Source organism: Equus przewalskii, chromosome 9 (genome assembly GCF_037783145.1).
Source record: "Equus przewalskii isolate Varuska chromosome 9, EquPr2, whole genome shotgun sequence".
NCBI lineage: Eukaryota > Metazoa > Chordata > Mammalia > Perissodactyla > Equidae > Equus > Equus przewalskii.
Genome location: NC_091839.1, coordinates 43,339,195 through 43,360,220, shown reverse-complemented (window position 1 = coordinate 43,360,220; position 21,026 = coordinate 43,339,195). Strand labels below are relative to the sequence as shown.

Sequence of the window (21,026 nt, the reverse complement as noted above, 5' to 3'; positions counted from 1 at the left end):
CTTTCTCCTTAGTGAGACCACCAGTGGTCATCTTTTTGTTCCTATAACATTTGTCACATGCTCAATTATTGTTTCTTGAATGAACCAAAGAGACAAGGAAACTGTCTCCAGTAAAATTTACATTCTAAAACTAATATGTACGAAAGTCTACAAAATCAAGCTAAGGTGCTCAGGGCCACAGAATGGTACAGAGCAATTGCCTCACAAGGGGTGGTTCTGACTCTTTCCAGGTAAGATAATTTAATGAAAGACCTTTTGGATCGAATATAGTGAAACCTAGAAAGAACTCTTCCACCCCTGTCTTCTACAAAACACTTTCTCTATATGTAATAACTTTGAGGTGAAGGGCCACAGAGAGAGATAAAATAGGTAAAATGCACTCCTAATGATGCAATCTCCTTGAACGTGGAGGACACCTCCCCACTGACTTTCATGGTGGCAACATGTCACCAGATAAGAAAGCTTTCAGCCTGACCAGTTTAATTACATGCCAAGAAAATTATCTCTATTGTCTACATTAGTCTATTAGAACTTAAAATTAGTGGAGGAAAACTCTAAATGACCAATACCCTAGTGCTTTTTTTATATGATCTTCTTCTCTTTTTCCAGGTAACTTTTATTTGTATTTTGGATTCCAATTCTATAGTTTAAATTTGTTTTGCCTACATGTAATAGCTTCCAGTATCAGTTCTCTGTCATTATATTTTATATATCTAATGGAATTAGCAAATGAAGAAAATAAAATCGTGTAGGAAAATGAATGCACCCTTATTCATGCATTTGCATTACTCTCCAATAATCTACTTGACAATCTTTTAAGTTATTTTTAATATTTACCTTATTTATGTATGTTTTCCTACAGTACAGTATACGTCATGCTGACAAACTCTGTGGACCTGAGAATTAAGAGCACATTCAGATACTGTTTTTTGAATAAGGAACATTTCACTGTGCAGGTGTTTCAGTAATTGTGAGACACAGGGAAAAATCCCTCTTTTGGTGGTGCTCAGATTCACACTTCCTGCTGTGGTGTGGTGAGCAGCCTGGCACTCGCACACTGAACTACAATGTGAAAACTGTGGGACTAGTGCCCGAGGCGGCCTCCCCTTAAGGTGTTTTTCCATCATCACCACCATCACTTCCCTCCCCTGACAACTCTCCCCATCACTCTATTCTCAACAGTCTATCTTAGAAGGTAAGTATTCCTACATTTTCACGTTTCAAAAAGTGTATATTCCATTACAAGACTGTATGAGCTATGTAACTATAGACACAAAAAAAGAGTGTGTTCTAAAAAGCAGGAAATGTCTACATCTAATTCTGATATTAAAAAAATATATTTGCCTCTTGTTTTCATACTATTTGCAGCAATTAAGGAGCATAGAAATTTGATTCCAGGGTTCTGTACAAAGATCTCTTTGACAAAACAAAGCAAATTTCCCCTTCACCTTTATTTCTATTATTTAATGCATAGACTTAACCAATCTTTGTACACACAAAGTAGCGTTTTTCTAAGTGTTTTTGCTTGTTTCATCTCTTTCCCCAGACTTTTTTGGTAATATGGCAGGTTAGGGCAGAGGGCTGGTATGGTACTCTCTGTGTCCTGGGATGGGGATGGACTGTGTGACAGAGAGACATTTGTTGGATTCTCAACTCTGTCACACACGCCCCTGTGAGCAATAGGTCAAATCACGTTATTTCTTTGAAAAATTATTTCTCCAAATAAAACATGAGTAATCATTCATGTTTTTTCAAGTCTATTATGCAAAGAACACTTAAAAAGGCATATGAAAATTCCTGGTCTTGCACTTGACATGCAGCAGGTACTCCAAAAATGTTAGTTTGCTTTCCTTAGATTTCTTCCCCTTTATACACATTTTGGTCCACTTAGAACTTAACAGGATCCTAAAAGAATGCTTGCAAATGCAGAAAATTATTTCTAGAAACTTAGCAGGGTCTTTGTTACACATTTTCTCTACTGTCAAATCCCACAGAAAGATTATAGTATATATTTCCATGTAAGAAAATGATGAGATAAGAATAATGAATAGATATTAGCCAAATTTCTGTCCCATCTCTCTTCCTAGATTTCCTATTGGATCTCTCTTTCACTAAATGCTGAATTTTTTTAAAAAATTGTGATTTCTTCCTTCTGTTCAATGCTCTCCCTTCAATCAGAAATCTAAATATCTTCCCTGAGAAATACTACAAAGTGTCTGAATATTGGATTTTTTCCTTTGTTTAGGTCTTTTACAAAAAATCTATAAACTAAAACATTCTTCTGCTTAAATCTAAGTAGGAAATAATAGGAGAAAAAACAATTTTACTGAAGGACTTAGAGACTTTAGGATATATCATCAGAACTGATTACAATAATTTTTCTCTTGTGGACCATTAAGAAAAGAATAGATATAATAGTCAAATGAATAGAAAAGATTTGAGTTTTATATAAATTTAGGTAAAGGCACTGCATAGAAAGTTCTAGAAACCTTTTCCATTTCTGTGGCAAGCATTCTTGATTGCTAGCTTAATAACCATCTGCCCAAGAGGATCCTGAGTTTGTTCCTATATCAGATGATCCTGCCTTTTAGCAGGGGTTGCATCCCTGCCCAGCGGATAGCAGGTCAGGGAGTAAATCTTAATCAACCTAAATCAATCCATTTATACTATTGTTGATTCATATAGGAATGGGGATGACCCAATTCTGAATCACCTGACCCAATTCCAAAGCAAAAAATTTTCCCAAGAATCAGTCCTCCCACCCTAACAGAATCTCTCTCACTTCTCAGAATAGAAGTCAGGATTTTGCTGATTTGGATCCTGGGTGCAGACATAGCACTTCTCATCTGGCCATGCTGAGGCGACGTCCCACATAGCACAACCAGAAGGACCTACAACTAAAATATACAACTACGCACTGGGCAGCTTCGAGGAGAAGACGAAGGAGAAAACCAAGAGAAAGATTGGCACCAGATGTTAGCTCAGGTGCCAATCTAAAAAAAAAAATGCACAAAGACTGAGTCTAGATGGAGTGACATCATCAAGATGGCAGCATAGGTCATTCTCAACTTTGGTACTCCTCACAAGAAGATCAACATTAACTATCCACAGACAAGACACCATTGAGAAAAATCTCAGAAACTGGAAGTGAGGCTGAAGCACACCTGGAACACAGAGACCGAGAAGGACCTCTTCGAAGGGTAAGAGCTGCTGCTACACTCTAACCGCACTGACCCTCTCCCAGGTTGGCACAGTACCACACTGACAGAGGCCCTGGGCCTATGGTTTTTCCAGTGGGAAAAAGAGAGCACAAGGTGGACATCTAGCTCCTCCAGCATTGAAGTATGCTTCCTGAGGCATCTCAGGTCTTGCCTCACAGAGATCACTAGGGGAATCTGCAGGGCTTGACCACTGGGGATCATGTAGAGAAGGAAAAGAGGGGGCAGGGCTTAGGGCAACCAGCACTGGGATCTTGGCAGATTGCATTCCTCCTTGCAGCAGTGCCTGATCCCAGCCAGTGGCTCTGCCCATCTACAGAGCCAAGCTGGTGACCTTGTCTGGCCAGGGACCTCGGTTGGGAGCTCTGCCTGATTCAGTTCTCTAGCTGACAAGCCATACTGGCCATGGAGCCCGTTCTACAACCAACCGAGACAGGGAAGCAAATTTGAAGTCCTGCCGAAATGCTGAGTAGATCTTCCAGTCCTGCCTGACCAGGAAGCCTAGGAAGAGAACCTGGGCAGCCACAGAGTGTATCCTATGGTGACACACAGCAGTGTCCGAGCAGAGATTGCAGCCAGCAACTCTGCCCATCTGCAGAGCCAAGCTGGTGGCCTTGTCTGACCAGGGAACTCCGTAGGCAGTTCTGCTCGATTTGGGTCCTCAACCAAAAAGAAGGGTCCATTGCAGAGCTTGTTCTACAGCCCTTCCTGGGAAGGGAAGCAAATTCACATCCTCACCTGAATATTATGTATAGCCTCCAATCTCACTGACCAGGAAGCCTGATCAGAGATCTGGGCAGCGGAAGAGCCCATCCTACAGCCAGGCTTGGACAGGGAGCCAGGTCAGCAGTACTGTCAAACTGTTTAGTATAGCCTCTGGCCCTGCATAACCAGGAGCCTGAACAGTGACCCCGGACAGCCTCAGAAGCCAGCCTATGGTACTGCCCAGACAAAGAGCCCAGCCTACAGCCTTGCCAGGTTGTTGAATGCAGCCTGTGGCCTGGCCCAGGCAGGTAGCACAGCCAGTGGCCCTGCCCAATTGTGAAGCATAGCCTGCAGGACCCAACCAAGGAAGGATCCCAAACACTGACAACACTCAACCACAGAGCACAGTCTCTACCCCAACTCAACTGCAGAATACTGCTGGAGGCCCCTCCCAATGAAAGAGCCTGAACAGTGACCTCATCCACCAGCAGAGCATGGCCAGCAGCCTACCTGATTACAAAGCTCAGCTAGGGTCCTTGCCCAACTCAGGGGTGTACTTTGCAACCCTACCTGATCATGGAGCACAGATTGAGGCTTTTTATGACAGCAAAGCATTTCCTGTGGCCCAGCCAGAACACAGAGTCCAGCCAGTGGTAACATCCGATCAGGAAACACAACTGACATCATACTCAACAATGATAGTTTGAAAGCTTTTCTTCTGAGATCAGGAATGAGACAAGGATACCCGTTCTCACCACTTATATTCAACATAGTACTGCAAGTCTTAGCCAGAGCAATTACACAAGAAAAAGAAATAAAAGGCATCTGAAACAGAAAGAAAGAAGCAAAATTGTTTCTGTTTGTAGATAACATGATCTTATGTCTAGGAAATCCTAAAGACTCTACCAAAAAGCTGTTAGAATTAATAAATAAATTCAGAAAACTTGCAGGTTACAAAACCAACATACAAAAATTAGTTGTGTTTCTATGTACTAACAATGAATTATCTGCAAAAAGAAATAAAGAAAACAATACCATTTACAATAGTATCAGAAAAAATAAAATATACAGGGGCAAACTTAACCAAGGAGGTGAAAGATCTCTACACTGAAAACTCCAAGACATTGATGAAAGGAATTGAAGACACAAATAAATGGAAAGTTATTCTGTGTTCATGGATTGGAATAATTAATATTGTTAAAATCTCTATACTACTCGAAGCCTTCTATAGGTTCAATGTAATCCCTATCAAGATTCAATGGTACTTTTTACAGAAATAGAAAAAAAATTCTAAAATTCTTATGGAACCAGAAAAGACCCTGAATAGCCAAAGCAATCCTAAGAAAGAAGAGCACAGCTGGAGGTACCATACTTCCTAATTTCAAACTATATTACAAAGTTATAATAATCAAAACTGTATGATACAGGAATAAAAATAAACTCATAGATCAATGGAACAGAATCAAGAGCCTACAAATAAACCCATGCATATATAGTCAACTAACATTTGACAAGGGAGCCAGGAATACTAAATGGAGAAAAGGCAGTCTCTTCAATAAATGGCAGGTAAACTGGGTATATACATGCAAAACAAGGAAACTGGACCCCTACCTTATACTACTCACAAAAATTAACTCAGAATTGGCTTACAGACCAAAATGTAACACCCGAAATCATAAAATTCCTAGAAGAAAACATAGAAAATAATATCCTTGGCATTTGTCTTGGCAATGATTTTATGAATATGATACCAAAATTACCAGTAATAAAACCAAAAATAAACAACTGAAACTACACCAAACTAAAATCTTTCGTATAGCAAAAGAAATGATCAGCAAAATGAAAAGGCAGCCTACGAAATGGGAAAAAATATTTTCAAACCACATGTCTGATAAGGGGTTAATATCCAAAATAAATGAGGAACTCATACAATGCAATAGCAAATAAACAATTAATCCAATTTAAAAATGGGAAAAGGACTTGACCAGACATTTTTCCAAAGAAGATATTCAAATGGTCAACAGGTACATGCAAAGATGCTCAAACATCACTAATCATCAGAGAAATGCAAGGCAGAACCACGAGATATCACCTCACACCTATCAGAATAGATATAATCAAAAACACTAGAGACAACTGGTGTTAGTGAGGATGTAGAGAAAAGGGAACCCTTGTACAATCTTGGTAGAAATGTAAATTCGTGTAGCCCCTATGGAAAACATTATGGAGGTTCCTTAAAAAGTTAAAAATAGAACTACCCTACGATCCAGCAATTCCACAATATAATTCTTGGTATATATCTGAGGAAACGAAATAGCATAAGAGATATTTGCACTCCCATGTTCATTTTGGCATTATCTACAATAGCCAAGGCAAAGAAACAACACATATATATATATGCACATGCATATATATACACATATATATACACAATGGAATATTATTTAGCTGTTAAAAAGAAGGAAATCTTGCCATTTGCGACAACAGGGACGAAACTTGAGGGTGTTATGCTAAGTGAAAAAAGTAAGACAGAGAAAAGGAAATACTGAATGATCTCACTCATATGTGGAATCTAAAATAACCAAGTTTGTAGAAACAGAGAGCAGACTGATGATTGCCAGGGGAGGGGTGAGATGGGTGGAGATGATCAAAGAGGACAAACTTCCAGTTTTAAGGTAAATAAGTTCTGCGGATATAATGTACAGCGTGGTGACTATAGTTACCAATACTGTATTGTGTATTTGAAATTTGCTAGGAGAGTAGATTTCAAAAGTTCTCATGACACAAAAAATATAGTAACTATGTGAGGTGATGGATGTGTTAACTAACCTTATTGTGTCAATGCTTTCAAAATGAATACATACATCAAATCATTACATTGTACACCTTAAACTTATGCAATGTTATATATCATTTATATCTCAACAAAGCTTGAAAAGAATTAAAAAATAAAAGGCTGAATCTACCAACTTTTGCCTTTCAATTGTTTGGAAATGATCTGAGGCCATAATACATGAGTTCCTCATGATTGGAGGGGACAAGCCTGAGAACAAATGTCAAGAGGCTGAGGATGAGGGGAGTGAAAAGACAGGAAAAACCTCAGTCCTCACTGATATTGTTCAGCAGTGGAATTAACTAACCTTGGAAACTCACTTGAGGACTCACGTGAGAGAAATATACATTCTTATATAAGCTAATTAAGGCTGTTAGCTGAAGTTGGAATCATCCTAACTGATACAAATGCTAAGAGTCATGCAGACAGGTATGGACAGCTTAGAAAGAAATTGGGAAAGAGTGTGGGCTCTGTCGCCTGCATTTGTACAGGATTGACAATGAGCTCGGGGGACTTCTGAATTACCTATCAGCGATGGTAAAGGCTTATGTAACAGTCAATTACTGAGTGAAATCCCAAGCTATTAATTATATGCCAGAGAGGACATCCAGTTACTGATGGATTACACTCTAGGCTGGAAACTGTTCTCACCTTTTCCTTTTGGGACTCTGCCACCATCTTACTATTACTGCACCTGCATCTTTGTTGTCCCTTGCACAAATATTCCATGATGCCATCATCATTTTTAATCATTCTGTGATTACGGGAACATGCTGGGTAATTGCCAAGGCCAGAGAGGAATGTGTTGTTTCCATTAGCCTTTTCTTGCTTAGTGTTTAAAGGAAAGATAGTTAACTCTGGGCTATGCTGCAGGATCACTATCAAGCAGTATGCCAGAACAGCAAAATGTATTTGCTATGCACAGAATAAACCGTTAGCAAGCAACTGGTCAATATGAGATTACTGAGTGAGAAAATTAAAATGCATATGGTAATAAGTCAAGATCTCCCTCAGTTTATATTTACTGACAGAAGATGCGGCATTGGGGAAGTAAAACACAGTGATAGTAATGGTTCTCCTTGTAACAAACTCTGCAACTGACAGGTATACAGAAAATAGAGGTAGCAGCGTATTTTTCATTAGAAGTCCATAGACTCTGAGAAGCTGTCAAATGTTAACTAGCTTACCTTCTGCTCTTTGCAAAAAGGTTAATGGATACAGCACATTTTCCAATGTGACTCTGAAAAACAAAGAATTACAAATACTATGTGGTGGTATTTGTTTTTCTTCTTTTTTAGCCTACCCTATGTAAAAATCTAGAGCTTGAATGTCACATCAAAGCTTTCAGCTATCAAAAAATGGCTAATGATCACATATGCGGTGGTGAGATAGGGTGATGTAGCTCTATAGTGGAGGGTCTGGAAATGAATCTCTAGTTGTTAGAATGTGATATTGGGAATGAACCGGTATTCATTTGAGGATCAAACTTTTAACCTTTTGTAGGAAGATGATCTTTATTTACCATTTGTCTAGTTTGTTCAAAAATATTTTATAACTATGTATAATAAAAATGTATCATTTATACCAAAGAGTATGACTAACCTATATGTATAGATCAAAGTAACAAAGTTAATGAACAACTTCTAGTCACTTCTGATAAGAAACAGAACATTAGCAATATCACCCTCCTCTGCCCAGGGCATGAACAGTGAGCTATATTTCAGACTGCCCATTCCCTTGAATTTCCTCACGGTTTTACAAGATATGCATGGATGTGTGTGTGTGTGTGTGTGTCTATAGTGTTAAACATGATTGCATCTAGTCTTCTATGATTTTGGATATTTATTCGTGGAATTGTACTGTATATACTGTTGAGTGCCTTGCTTCATTCACTCAGTATTCTGCTCTGCAGATTTATTCTGAGGGACGATTCATTCGCTTATCCTGTCTCTTGGAATTTGTTGCTAGATACACTGCTGCTTTAAACATTCTTGTGCAATTTTCCTGGTGCACCTGGGAGTTTCGGTGGGTGGGTGGGGGGGGGGGTTGTATATCTAGGAATTAAACTACTGGATTGCCATAGTTGTATGAATTCATATTTGCAGCAAGGAATAAATCTTCTGAGCTGTTATCGTCAATCTTTTAAAATTTTGTCAATCTGGAGGATGTAAAAAGGTCCATATTATAATTTTTATTTGCATTAAATGATAACTAGTAAGTTGAGCACATTTTTTACAAGTTTATTTGGCATTTTGTTTCCTCTTTTGGGTTATTTTTCTTTGTGAATTTCTTCTGTCTTTTTATAATTTGGAGATGATTCTTTATATATTTGCAACACTAACACAATGTTGGTTAACTGTGGGAAATGGCCACTCTATGGCCATGGTTTGTGTTTTCAGTATTTTTATGGAGCTCATTGATAAGTAGATAGTTTTAGCTCACTCAGATGTAGCAACTTTTTCTTTATGTTTTATGCAGTGTATTTTTTAATGAAATAAATTCTTACCTTAGTTTCATTAGGATTTGTCCAGTATTTTCTTCTTAGACTATTTTAGACATTGTCTTGCACAATTGATTTTTTAATCTACATAAAATTGTTTGCATGTGTTTATGGACAAACAATTCCCTTCTACCATTTCCTAAATAATATGTCTTTTCTTCACTAAACTCTAATGCCACGTTTGTTACAGATCAAGTTTCCATATTTAAATGTGTCTATCTGAGTTTCTTTTTCTGTGCTATTGGTCTGTTTTTCTATCTCTGCCTCAATAATATTCTGATTCAAATATTGTTACTTTATAATATGTCATTGGACAGGATAATCTCTACAAATCCTTTTCTTCTTCTTCATAAGTGTTAAATGTTGTTAATCCTTTCCCTTTTTGTATAGATTTTTAAAAATATATGTTCAGTTCAGTGAGAAACTCTGTTGCAGTTTTGATCGGAATCCGACTGAATTTGGGGAGATTATAGACTTGAGTCTTTCCAATTCTGGGTCTTCCAACCTAGGAGTGCGATCTCGCTCGCTCTCTTTCCATCTATTTGATCATCCTCAAATTCTTTGACTAATTTTTAATAATATTCCTCCAAATACGATTTCTGAAATTCTGTTACTTTTATTTCTAATTTAAAAATATTTTGTGGGGCCGGCGCCATGGCTGAGTCATTAAGTTTGTGCTCTCCACTTCGGCAGCCCAGGGTTTCGCCAGTTTGGATCCTGGGTGTGGACATGGCACCGCTCGTCAGGCCATCCTGAGGCGGTGTCCCACATGCCACAACTAGAAGGACCCACAACTAAAAACACACAACTACGTATAGGGAGCTTTGGGGAGAAAAGTGAAAAATTAAAAAAATCTTTCAAAAAGTATTTTGTGACTATGTGTATATAGACATATGTATATAAAGGTTTTAAATGCTTATTATGAAAGTAAAGCAATGCAATTAATTTTTGTCGACAGTTTTGACAACCTGTTAAACTGTTTTGTTAATTCCAATAATTTTAGACTGTAGATCAGGGCTTGGCAAACTTTGTTCTTTTTTAAAGGGCCAGATAGTAAACATTTGAGACTCTGAGGGCCGTATGGTCTCTAACAATGATTCAGCTGTGCCATTGTAGCATGAAAGCAGCCACAGACAGCACGTAAATGAACAAGCATGGGATGACTGTGTTTCAATAAAACTTCATTTACAAAAACAGGTGGCAAGCTGGTTTTGGCCTATAGGCCATTGGTTGCTGATCTCTATTCTAGGCTATCCTATCAACTGCCAATAACAACAGTTCTATTTCTTCTTTTAATTCTTACTTATTTTGCTTTTTTTGCCTTCTAATTGCCCTGGCTAGAAAGCCCAGAATAATCTGTAATAGAAGTGTTGACAGTACCCATCAAGCCTTGCTCGTGATTTTAAAGAGACTGTTTCTAATAGTTCGCTGGTGTATGATATTTGTTGGTGGTCTGCATAGATTCACTGGATGATGGAATTTTACCTCCATTCCTAGTCTTTAAGCAGTTTTACCATTATTTTTTCCCCTGCATGTATTGAGATAAGTGAATAGATTTTATTCTTTAATCTGCTAATATATGAATTACATCAATAGATTTTCTAACATGGAACCAACATCACAGCTCTTGTACATCTGTACATGATGGCATTATCTTTTAAAATTATTATCTGGTTTGTTTCCTCTTTTATTAGAATGTTGGCATCTGCTTTTATGAGTGAAATTGATGTGTTTATCTTTTTTTTCTTACTATCCTTGTCTGGTTTGGAATTGAGGCTAAAATAGTTACATTAATAGAGTGGAAAGTATTCCCTCCTTCTTTATTCTCTGGAAGATGTTGTATACTATCAAAGTAACTCTTCCTCGGACTTTCTGTTGACTTCTCCTATAAAACTGTCTGTGTTTGTTATAATCTCTGGGGGAGGATTCTTAACCCCTGATTCAGTCTTTTTTTTTTTAACAATTATAGAATTATTCAATTTTTCTGTTACTTCTTGATTAAATTTTGGTAATTTGTATTTTTCTAGAACATGTTTTGACTAAGCTTTTAAATTTTGTTGGCATGAATTTCTCAAAACCTTGTTGAATTATCTTTTTAAATTTCTATAACATTTATAGTAATATTCCTGCTTTCATTCTTAAGATTATTTAAACACTGTCTGTACATTACTTGATCAATCTTGCCAAAGCAATGTCAATTTTATTAATCTTCTCAAAGGGTAGTGGTGTTCCTTCATTAGTTCTCTGTATCATTTTTTTCTATTTTATTAATATCTCTTGTTGTTTTGTTACCCTTTGCTTCATTAATATTTATTCTGTTTTTCTTTTTCTGACTTCTCAAGTTGAGCACTTGGCTTACAAATTTTAACCTCTCTTCTTTTCCAAGATGAGCATTTAAAGCTACAAGTTTTCCTCTGCTCTTTTAGCCACATCCTATGTTTCTATATTTTATTTTACTTATTACTCATTTATAATTATTTTCTAATTTATATTGTGATTCATTCTTTGGCAAATGAGTCACTTGGAAATGTGTTTCTAAATTTCTAAATATATGGGATTTTAAAGTTGCCTTATAATATTGGTTTCCAACTTTAGAGCACCGTGGTCAGACTGTTTGTTTTGTGTTATTGCAATTTTCTGATTTTTTCATTACTTGGTATACAGCCAATTTTCAGAAGATACTAAGTGTGCTTTAAAAAAAAGTGTATATTTTCCACTTCTTCTGTGAAGGGTTTTGTAAATGTACATGAAATCAGACTTGCTAATGATACTGTGAAAAATTCTGTACCCTTACTATTTTCATTTTCTTACTATGTCAATTAATCGAGAAATGTATTGCAATCTTTCCCTAAGTTCTCCTTGAAGTTCTGTCAAATGCATACCTACACCTCTATCTCTATCTCTAGATATATCTGCATTATTAGGTGTATACAATGTTTGGTGTTTACACCTCCCTGTTGAGTTGAAGCTTGTATCCACGTTTTCAGAAATGCTCTTTAATTAAAGAACATTTTTATATTAATTTAGCCCCCACAATTTTCAACTAGTTTGTTTTTATCTGATGCTACTTTTCCGTTTCTTATAATTCTAAACTTTCTACAACCTAATGCTTCATCTGTATTTTTTGTAAACAGTATGAGACTAGAATTTTAAAGTCAATTCTGAATTTGTTTTTAAGAGAAGAGTATAGTCCATTTATATTGCTAAATAAGCGACATATTTTGTATCTTTGAGTCTATATATTTCTATAATTTTCTCCTTTATTGTTGATTTTGCCTCCTCTGCTAACCTTAAGCAAGCACTCTATTTCTAATAGAATGATCATCCTTGAAATTTCTTATACTATATAACTTAACAAAGTCTTTGCTCTATCTTTTCCCTCCTACTGAAAAGTAAATGTCTTAATTGTGCTTTTTCCCGAATTATACCTTTTCTAACGTTTTACTTCTATCTTCTTTCATTTTAACACTAGGTCATGATGTTATGATTTTCTATAGACAATGTTTGTCTAGATTTATATGTTCCTTCTTTTGTCTCACACTGTCCTCCTAGAAAATCTTTTCTCTTTCTAAAGTTTTTGGGAGATCCTAAAGGATCTGTTGATTGTAAATTTTCTCAATCTTTGTGAAACAAGAAAAAATCTCTATTTCATCCTTTTTCTTGATTGTTTTGCCAGGTATTTGACTTAAGCTATTTTTTCCTGGGGACATTGAAGGTATTCTTCCGTTCCTTTCTGACTCATATTGTTGCTGTCAAGAAATCAGCTTTCAGTCTAATTGTCATTCCCTATTCAGGACTTTGTCTTTTCTTTTTGGTTACTTTTAACACCATTTTTTTTTCTTATATGTTCTTCAGTTTCACTACAATATTTGTAACTATAGATTTCTTGTAATTTATTTTGTTTAGGATCTGTTGGGCTTTTGAGGGTTGAGAAGTCATATCTTTATTCAGTTCTGGAAAATTCTGTATGCTGCATTTTCAAGTAGTGCCCAGTACTCCATTCCTATAACCCCTCCTTCTAAATCTTTCTTTGGGGAGGTCTTATTAGGTGAATGCTTGACCTATACATTTTGATTGCCTTGATTCTTACTCTCTTCTCAATATTTTGCACCTCATTTTTTTCCCCATTACACAATCTTTGTCAATTCTTTAGATCTATCTCCCAGTTCACCCAACATGTTCACCATCTTATTATTTGACTTGGTGTTATTCGGGCCATATGAAGAATATGAATATTGGCCTCAAACCCACTTGATGGCCACTGTGGGGAATGAATTCTCAGGGGAGATCTTTTTTCCTTTCATCCAGTATCAGTGTCCAGAGCAATATAGATGAATATCTTTATTAAAAATATGTTCTTGCTATTGATAATATTTTATAAATCTCCTTCGGCAAGTTAGGGTTATTTCCCTAGATTGTCCTTTCATTGAGTGTACCCACTTTCAGAGGTCCTGGCTTTGTGTAGACTCTAGACTTTGTCTGTTGTCCCCTGAACACACAGCCCTTTATATGCAATGCTGTGGACCATATGACACAGGCAGATGCCCAGCAATGCATAGCTTCCTGTGCTCATGTACCAGGACACATGATTTTCTGGTAACTTTTGGCCCTTAAGAATTTCTCTTGGGGCCACCTGTGGCTGAGTGGTTAAGTTTCAGCATTCCACTTTGGTGGCCCAGAGTTTACCAGGTTCAGAATCTGGGCATGGACCTATTACCACTCATCAAGCCATGCTGAGGCATGCCACATAGCAGAGCCAGAAGGACCTACAGCTAGAATATAAAACTATGTACTGGGGGGCTGTGAGAAGAAGAAGGAAAAAAAAAGAGGAAGATTGGCAAGAGATATTAGCTCAGGGCCAATTGTTAGAAAAAAAAAAGAATTTCTCTTATTTTCTAGTCAGTTCAGTTAAGCATTTAAATACTTTTTAAAACTGTATTTAATGTCATGAATATTTAGTCCATAGAACTGTGAAAGCAAATATCAGACAATAATCATTCCATAGGCCCACAAGAAAATACCATAGTTTTTAAACTGGAAAAATCACTTTCTCCTTCTATAGTTAAAATTCTAGTCACGTAATCACATCAATTTATCACATAAATAGCTGCTCAATGTCTGTCTTTATGCCAGTACCATACCGTTTTTAATTTTTATTTTATTTTTTTAAAGATTGACTCCAAGCTAACTTCTGTTGCCAATCTTCTTTCTTTTCTTCTTTTTCTTCTTCTCCCCAAAACCCTCTAGTACATAGTTGTATATTCTAGTTGTGGTTCCTTCTAGTTCTGCTATGTGGGATGCCTTCTTAGCATGGCTTGAAGAGCAGTGCTAGGTCTGTACCCAGGATCCAAATGGGTGAAACCCTGGGCCACCAAAGCAGAGCACGCAAATTTAACCACTCTGCCACAGGGCCAGCCCCAATACTATTTTAATTACTGTAGATTTGTTATATATTTTGAAATCAGGAAGCACGATGCCTCCAGCTTTGTTCTTCTTTCTCAAGATTGCTTTGGCTATTCTGAGTCTATTGTGGTTCTATATAAATTTTGTGATTACTTTTCTATTTTTAAAAACAATGTCATTGGGATTTGATAAGAATTACATTGAATCTGTAAATCGCTTTGGGTAATATGGACATTTTAATTCTTCCAATCCATGAAGATAGAATGTCTTTCCATTTACCTGCTTCTTCTTTAATTTCTTTGGTCGATGTTTTGTAGTTTTCAGTATACAAATCTTTAACTTCCTTTGTTAAATTTATTCCTAAATATTTTATTCTTTTTGATGCTACTGCTTTCTTAATTTCCTTTTCAGATGATTTGTTTTTAGGGTTTAGAAACACAACTAATTTTTGTATGTTGATTTTGTATCCTGCAACTTTACTGAATACATTTATGCGTTCTAAGTTTTTTGGTGGAGTCTTCAGGGTTTTCTATATATAAGATCACGTCCTCTGCAAACAGAGATAATTTTACTTCTTCCTTTCTGATTTGAATGCCTTTTCTCTTTTTCTTACCTAATTGCTTTGGCTAGGACTTCCAGTACCATGTTAAATAGAAATAGTGAGTATGAGCGTCTTCGTCTTGTTCCTGATTTTAGAGGAAAAATTTTCAGTTTTCACTGTTGAGTGTGATGATAGCTATGGGCTTTTCATATATGGTCTTTATTATGTTGAGGTAAGTTCCTTTTATACCTGTTTGTCAGGAGTTTTTACCATGAAAGGGTGTTGAATTTTGTCAATGCTTTTTCTACTAGTAGTGAGATTATCATGTGATTTTAATCTATATTCTGTTAATGTGGTATATTACATTAATTGACTTACGTATGTTCAACCACCCTTGCATCCTAAGAATAAATCTCACTTGGTCATGGCATAGGATCCTATAATGTGCCATGGAATTCAGCAATGGAACAGAATAGCCCAGAATTAAACCCACACATATATGGTCAACTGATCTTCAACAAGGATGACAAGAATACACAAGGGGGAAAAGATAGTCTCTTCAATAAGTAGTGTTAGGACAACTCAATAAATGGTATGTAAACTGGATATCCACATGTAAAAGAAAAATGGATATCCATGTGGAACAGGACCCCTATCTTACACCTTACACAAAAATAAACTCAAAGTGGATTAGAAACTTAAATTTAAGACCCAAATCTGTAAAATTCTTAAAAGAAAACTTAAGAGAAAAGCTTCTTGACATTGGTCTTGCTGATGACGTCTTGAATATGACACTAAAGCACAAGGAACAAAGCAAAAATAGACAAGCTGGACTACATCAAACTAAAAGGCTTCTGCACCACAAAGGAAACAATCAACAGAATAAAAAGGTAACCTACAGAATGGGAGAAAATATTTGCAAACCATATATCTGATAAGGGGTTAATATGCAAAATACATAAGGAGCTCCTACAACTCAATAGCAACAACAATAGACTATTTTAAAAATGGGCAAAGGACTTGGATAGACATTTCCCCAAAGAAGACATAGAAATTGTCAGCAGGTATATGAAAAGATACTCAACATCACTAAATATTAGGGAAATACAAATAAGAACCTTAATGAGCTATCATCTCACACCAGTTAGGATGGCTATATAAAAGAAGGTATTGCGAAGATGCAGAGAAATTGGAACACTTGGATAATGTTGGTAGAAATAAAAGATGGTACAGCTACTATATAAAACACTATGGAAATTTCTATAAAAATTAAAAATAGAACTACCGTATGATCAAGAAAGCCCACTTCTGGGTATACACCCAAAAGAATTGAAATCAGGATCTCAAAGAGATGTCTTCAATCCAATATTCATTGCAATGCTATAGACAACAGCGAAGTTATAGAAACAGCCCAAGTATGTATTGATGGATGAAATGTAGCATGTAGGTACAATGGAATATTATTCAGCCTTAAAAAAGAAGAAAATCCTGCCATTTGCAACAACATGAATGAACCTAGAGAACATTATGCTGAGAGAAATAAATCAGTCACAGAAGGACAAATATTGCATGATTCCACTTAATATGAGGCATGTAAAATAGTCAAATTCAGAGAAGCAGAGAATAGAACAGTGGTTGCCAGGGGCTGGGTGACAGGGAAAATTGGGAGTTATTATTCAATTGGTATAAAGTTTCAGTTATGCAAGATGAGTTAGTTCTAGAGATCTGTTGTACCACATAGTGCCTATAGTCAATAATAGCGTAATGTGCACTTAAAAACTTGTTAAGGGGGGTATATATGATGTTAAGTGTTATTAACACACACCCACAATGGGACACTAGGAAACTTTTAGAGTTGATGGATATGTCTGTTTCCTTGATCGTGGTGACAGTTTCACAAGTGTATGTCTATGTGCAAATTCATCAAATTGTATACATTAAATATGTGCAGGGTTTTGTCTATCAATTATGCCTCGATAAAGCTGTTAAAAAAGAGTTAATTAGATTCCACACAATTATTTCTGTCAATCCCTTAAGTTTTCTAGGAGGTCAGCCATCATAAACACTGAGGACAGGCCCTATGGCTCTATTTGCTCACTAGTGCAGCCCTGATACCTAGAACAGTGCCCACTGTATAGCGCCTTCAAGAAGATTTCCTGGATGAATGAACTTTGGATATATATGAATAAATACACAATGAATTTTCAAGATGTCTTCCTCAAATACCTCTTTCCCCATTGCTTTCTAATCTATATCCTGTTTATTTTCACCTTTTCAATTCTGCAGTTAGCCTGTTTACTGAGATATGTACTAATCTGAAGGAATGGCAACATTTTATTCTATCATTATCTAAAAATGTGAATTCATAGAAATCCTCTTCAATTATCTTTATTTCCCTTACCAGCTCTATTAACCCTGAAATTACCTTAACAGAGTAAGTCTCCTTTAGCGGTTGTATTTCCTCTTGGTTATCTGGCATCTTTAATATTTTAAGGAGTTTTCTATATGCATTTCCTCTTGTTGGATTCCTCAATAATATTATTTTCTTCTTAGCATTTACATCATTTTTAAGGTATTGATACAGTAAGTTATGCTGAGATACTAAAATTCTGTAACCACTCATGTTTTATCACTACGTCTTATATGACATTGAGGAAAAAGTCTACACTTATTACATCAAGATCCTCAACTATAAATACCTATCAGAGATTAATATTTGGGTTTGAAAGTCCTTGATTAAGCATGAGCACGAAAAGATATTAAATGACCTGATTCATTAATGTTGTTTAAAGTGTATGACTCTTTCTGCAGGAGCGTCAGTGAAATTAGAGCCCAGCTACCTGAAAAAACACAAACTTATTCCATACGGAGTGTGTAGGACTAGACAGAATCCCAAATTTTATATTATATTTAACTTTACGTAATGCCTCAAAGTTCAATGTAGAAACATATTTAAAACCCTGCCCTGATCTTTTTCAGTAAAAATGCATTTGTATGCAAATTATACTGTACAATGTACGCCTGAAAGTGTATTGCTCTGCATTTTTCCTAAGCCCCAGCAAAATAGTTAAAGGACGTCTGAAGGATGTTTGATTTGAAAATGCTTTTGAATAAGGATGCAAAATAAATTTTAAAACAATTTCTTCACGCCTGCCACAAGATTGGTATGTGGTATAAAATGGGCTCAATATTCCAAAGGCATTGTTTTCGCTGACCTTATTAGTGTACATGATGACTCATGGCATAATTTGTTCTACAGGCACAAGGCAATGTGGAATGTGTATGTTGTCACCAATATTTTGCATGAAATAGCGTTTTCTTAACCAGGTCAGTAATAGAAAGACCAGAGGTGAACGTGACTGTAGAAGACCAGAAAGATCACTCACCTTCAAAACTAGTACATGATTCAAATCTTTTCTCTGCTATCCACTAGGAGGAAAATTTGGATAAGCTTTAATTACTTCTAGAATTGGATTTCCTTACTCATAGATGTATAAAAAGAATTTAAAATTTATAAAAGTATGTTAAATAGTATGATCTAACCTTTTAAGGTGATCTTTCCAGTGAAATATTCATTTAAATTAAATTCAGAGGCAACTCCTCTGTCTCTAGACTAAATCTGATAAAGATGTGGCTAAATTTACTTGCATTATTCATTCTAATCTCTCGGGATTAGAGGAAGAGAGAAATGCTGAAATATTTCAAGTTCTTGTTTCCTTAAATAAAAACCTAGCACACCTGTAAAAATGTGAAGGCCAAATGACATGTGGAGCATCAACTATCTATATCTGGATTATATTAGCACTGATACTATGTTTAAAAAATCAATATTTAACATATATTCCAGTTAAATTTTCTTATGTGGATTTTAAATGACTTTACATAATTAAGCAAAGAAATTTGTAGTCATGGATATCACCATATTGGTTTTGATATCTACCATCTGTCAAAGTTTATTTGTGATAAAAATAAATAAATGAGTAAAAAAGAAAAATTTTAAGAGATTATTCTCTCAACTGTAAACTGGGGAAAATAGGCATTTTTTAATGACATTTTATTGGAGATACTCATTGAAAACATAAACAATCAACAAAAGAAGTAATGGCCACAATATACAATAGTTGGAGTTTTTTTAATGGAAAGTATATATTTAATCTCTAATTCATGCTTGTTCTTATTGAATGCTAAAGTTTCTTCCTCAGAAATTTGGTCTAACAGCTGTCAATAAAATAACTACTTGGAATTGTTACCTATCACACTTGATACAACAAGTAGCATCAATACAGTCAAGATGGAAATTGATTTGGGGTATTTCCTAGTAAATAATATAGTCTTTAATTCTTCACCGACTCAAAATTCTTAAAGTCAATATGAATCTGATTCCTGGAAGAATAGCTTTCTGATGTTGTACTAGTGACAAGAAAGAGGAAAAAAATCTATTTTCTTTTCAAGCTTAATTTAAATGGGAAAAAAAAGCTTGGGGTACAGAATTTTTTTAGTTAAAGAACGTAAATTTGATCTCCACCTAGGTATCTGCCATTACTGTGATTAAAATGTATGAAGTACAATGAGATAATATGCAGAAGTAAATAGATGTTATTCATTATAAGGGCACCCATCAAAGAAAGACATGAGATGTAAAACATTACCCCGACACTCACACACACCACATTTGATGTCAGTACACACTCACCCTTCCACCTGTTGTTCCTTTGCACACTGTATGTAATAGTTAATTTAATTTATTTGCCTTTCCAATTATAATGTATGTTTCTTGAGATCAAGGATCTTTTTTGTGTGTGAGGAAGATTGGCCCTGAGCTAAGATCTGTGCCAATCTTCCTCTATTTTTTGTGGGATGCCACCACAGAATGGCTTGATGAGCAGTGCTAGGTCCAGACCTGGGATCTGAACCTGTGAACCAGGGCTACCAAAGTGAAGCAAGTGAACTTAACCACTATGCCACCAGGCTGGCCCCAAGATTAAGGATCTTTTTCCATTCAACTCGTTATTCCCAGCTCCTAAATCCATACTTCAGATAAATTGGGTGTCTAATAAGATTTTTAAATAATGCATAAGTAAGGGAGAGAGAAGGGGGAAAAGGAAGATAGAGAAGAAAATATAAACTACACAAACCACAGTAGAAGTGTCTCCCCAGAGAGATATACATGAGTCTAATGTTCTTTGTAAATTAACATTTCCGCATCTGTCAAATAATGCAAAAAAACAGGCTGCAATGACTAGAAAAGTTTAAATCTATCTAGTAAACCTGAAAAAAATGAACACATAATTTATTCAGAACAAAGCTTTGTTATTGGGTTTTAAAAAAATAGGTGCTTAATTGTTATTGAATATCTTCTTTTCTGGGTTATTCTACTTTTTCAATGCAGAAACCTCAGGCAAATGACATCGTCTCTGTGACTCAGAGTGCCTACGGGCAAAATGAAGGTAAAAATATCAGTCTTCCCTATTTTAAAAAATCACGAAAACCAAATGAGCTAATGTGAAATAAGGTGATGATCATGTTCTATTAAAAATATTTGACATGTTACTACCCTTCCGTCTGGCTATTTATATTCTTAAGATTACATTTGTATATCTAAACTCAGATAATATACTTTTGATTATGAGATAATATTTGACCAGGCTTATTAACCCATTTCTTTTTCACTAAATTATTTCATTTTAAATTCATAAAATAAGTTAATTTAGTGATTTATTATGGTGCTAAATCCATTACAAGTGTTTCGGAGGATGTAGTTACAGAACAGAGCAGACATTTGGTTTGCTCATAAAACCACACCTGAGAGCGGTTGAAAAATTCCTT

General features: G+C 35.8%; 1 long non-coding RNA gene across 1 annotated transcript in view; it reads right to left on the bottom strand.

The window, feature by feature from the left end:
- Positions 1-21,026, bottom strand: part of LOC139073717 (uncharacterized) — a 62,809-nt gene that overhangs the window by 18,276 nt on the left and 23,507 nt on the right. The window contains exon 4 of the long non-coding RNA XR_011522699.1: positions 7,944-7,996. This is a non-coding gene — a long non-coding RNA (uncharacterized lncRNA). The remainder of the gene's footprint in view (positions 1-7,943; positions 7,997-21,026) is intronic.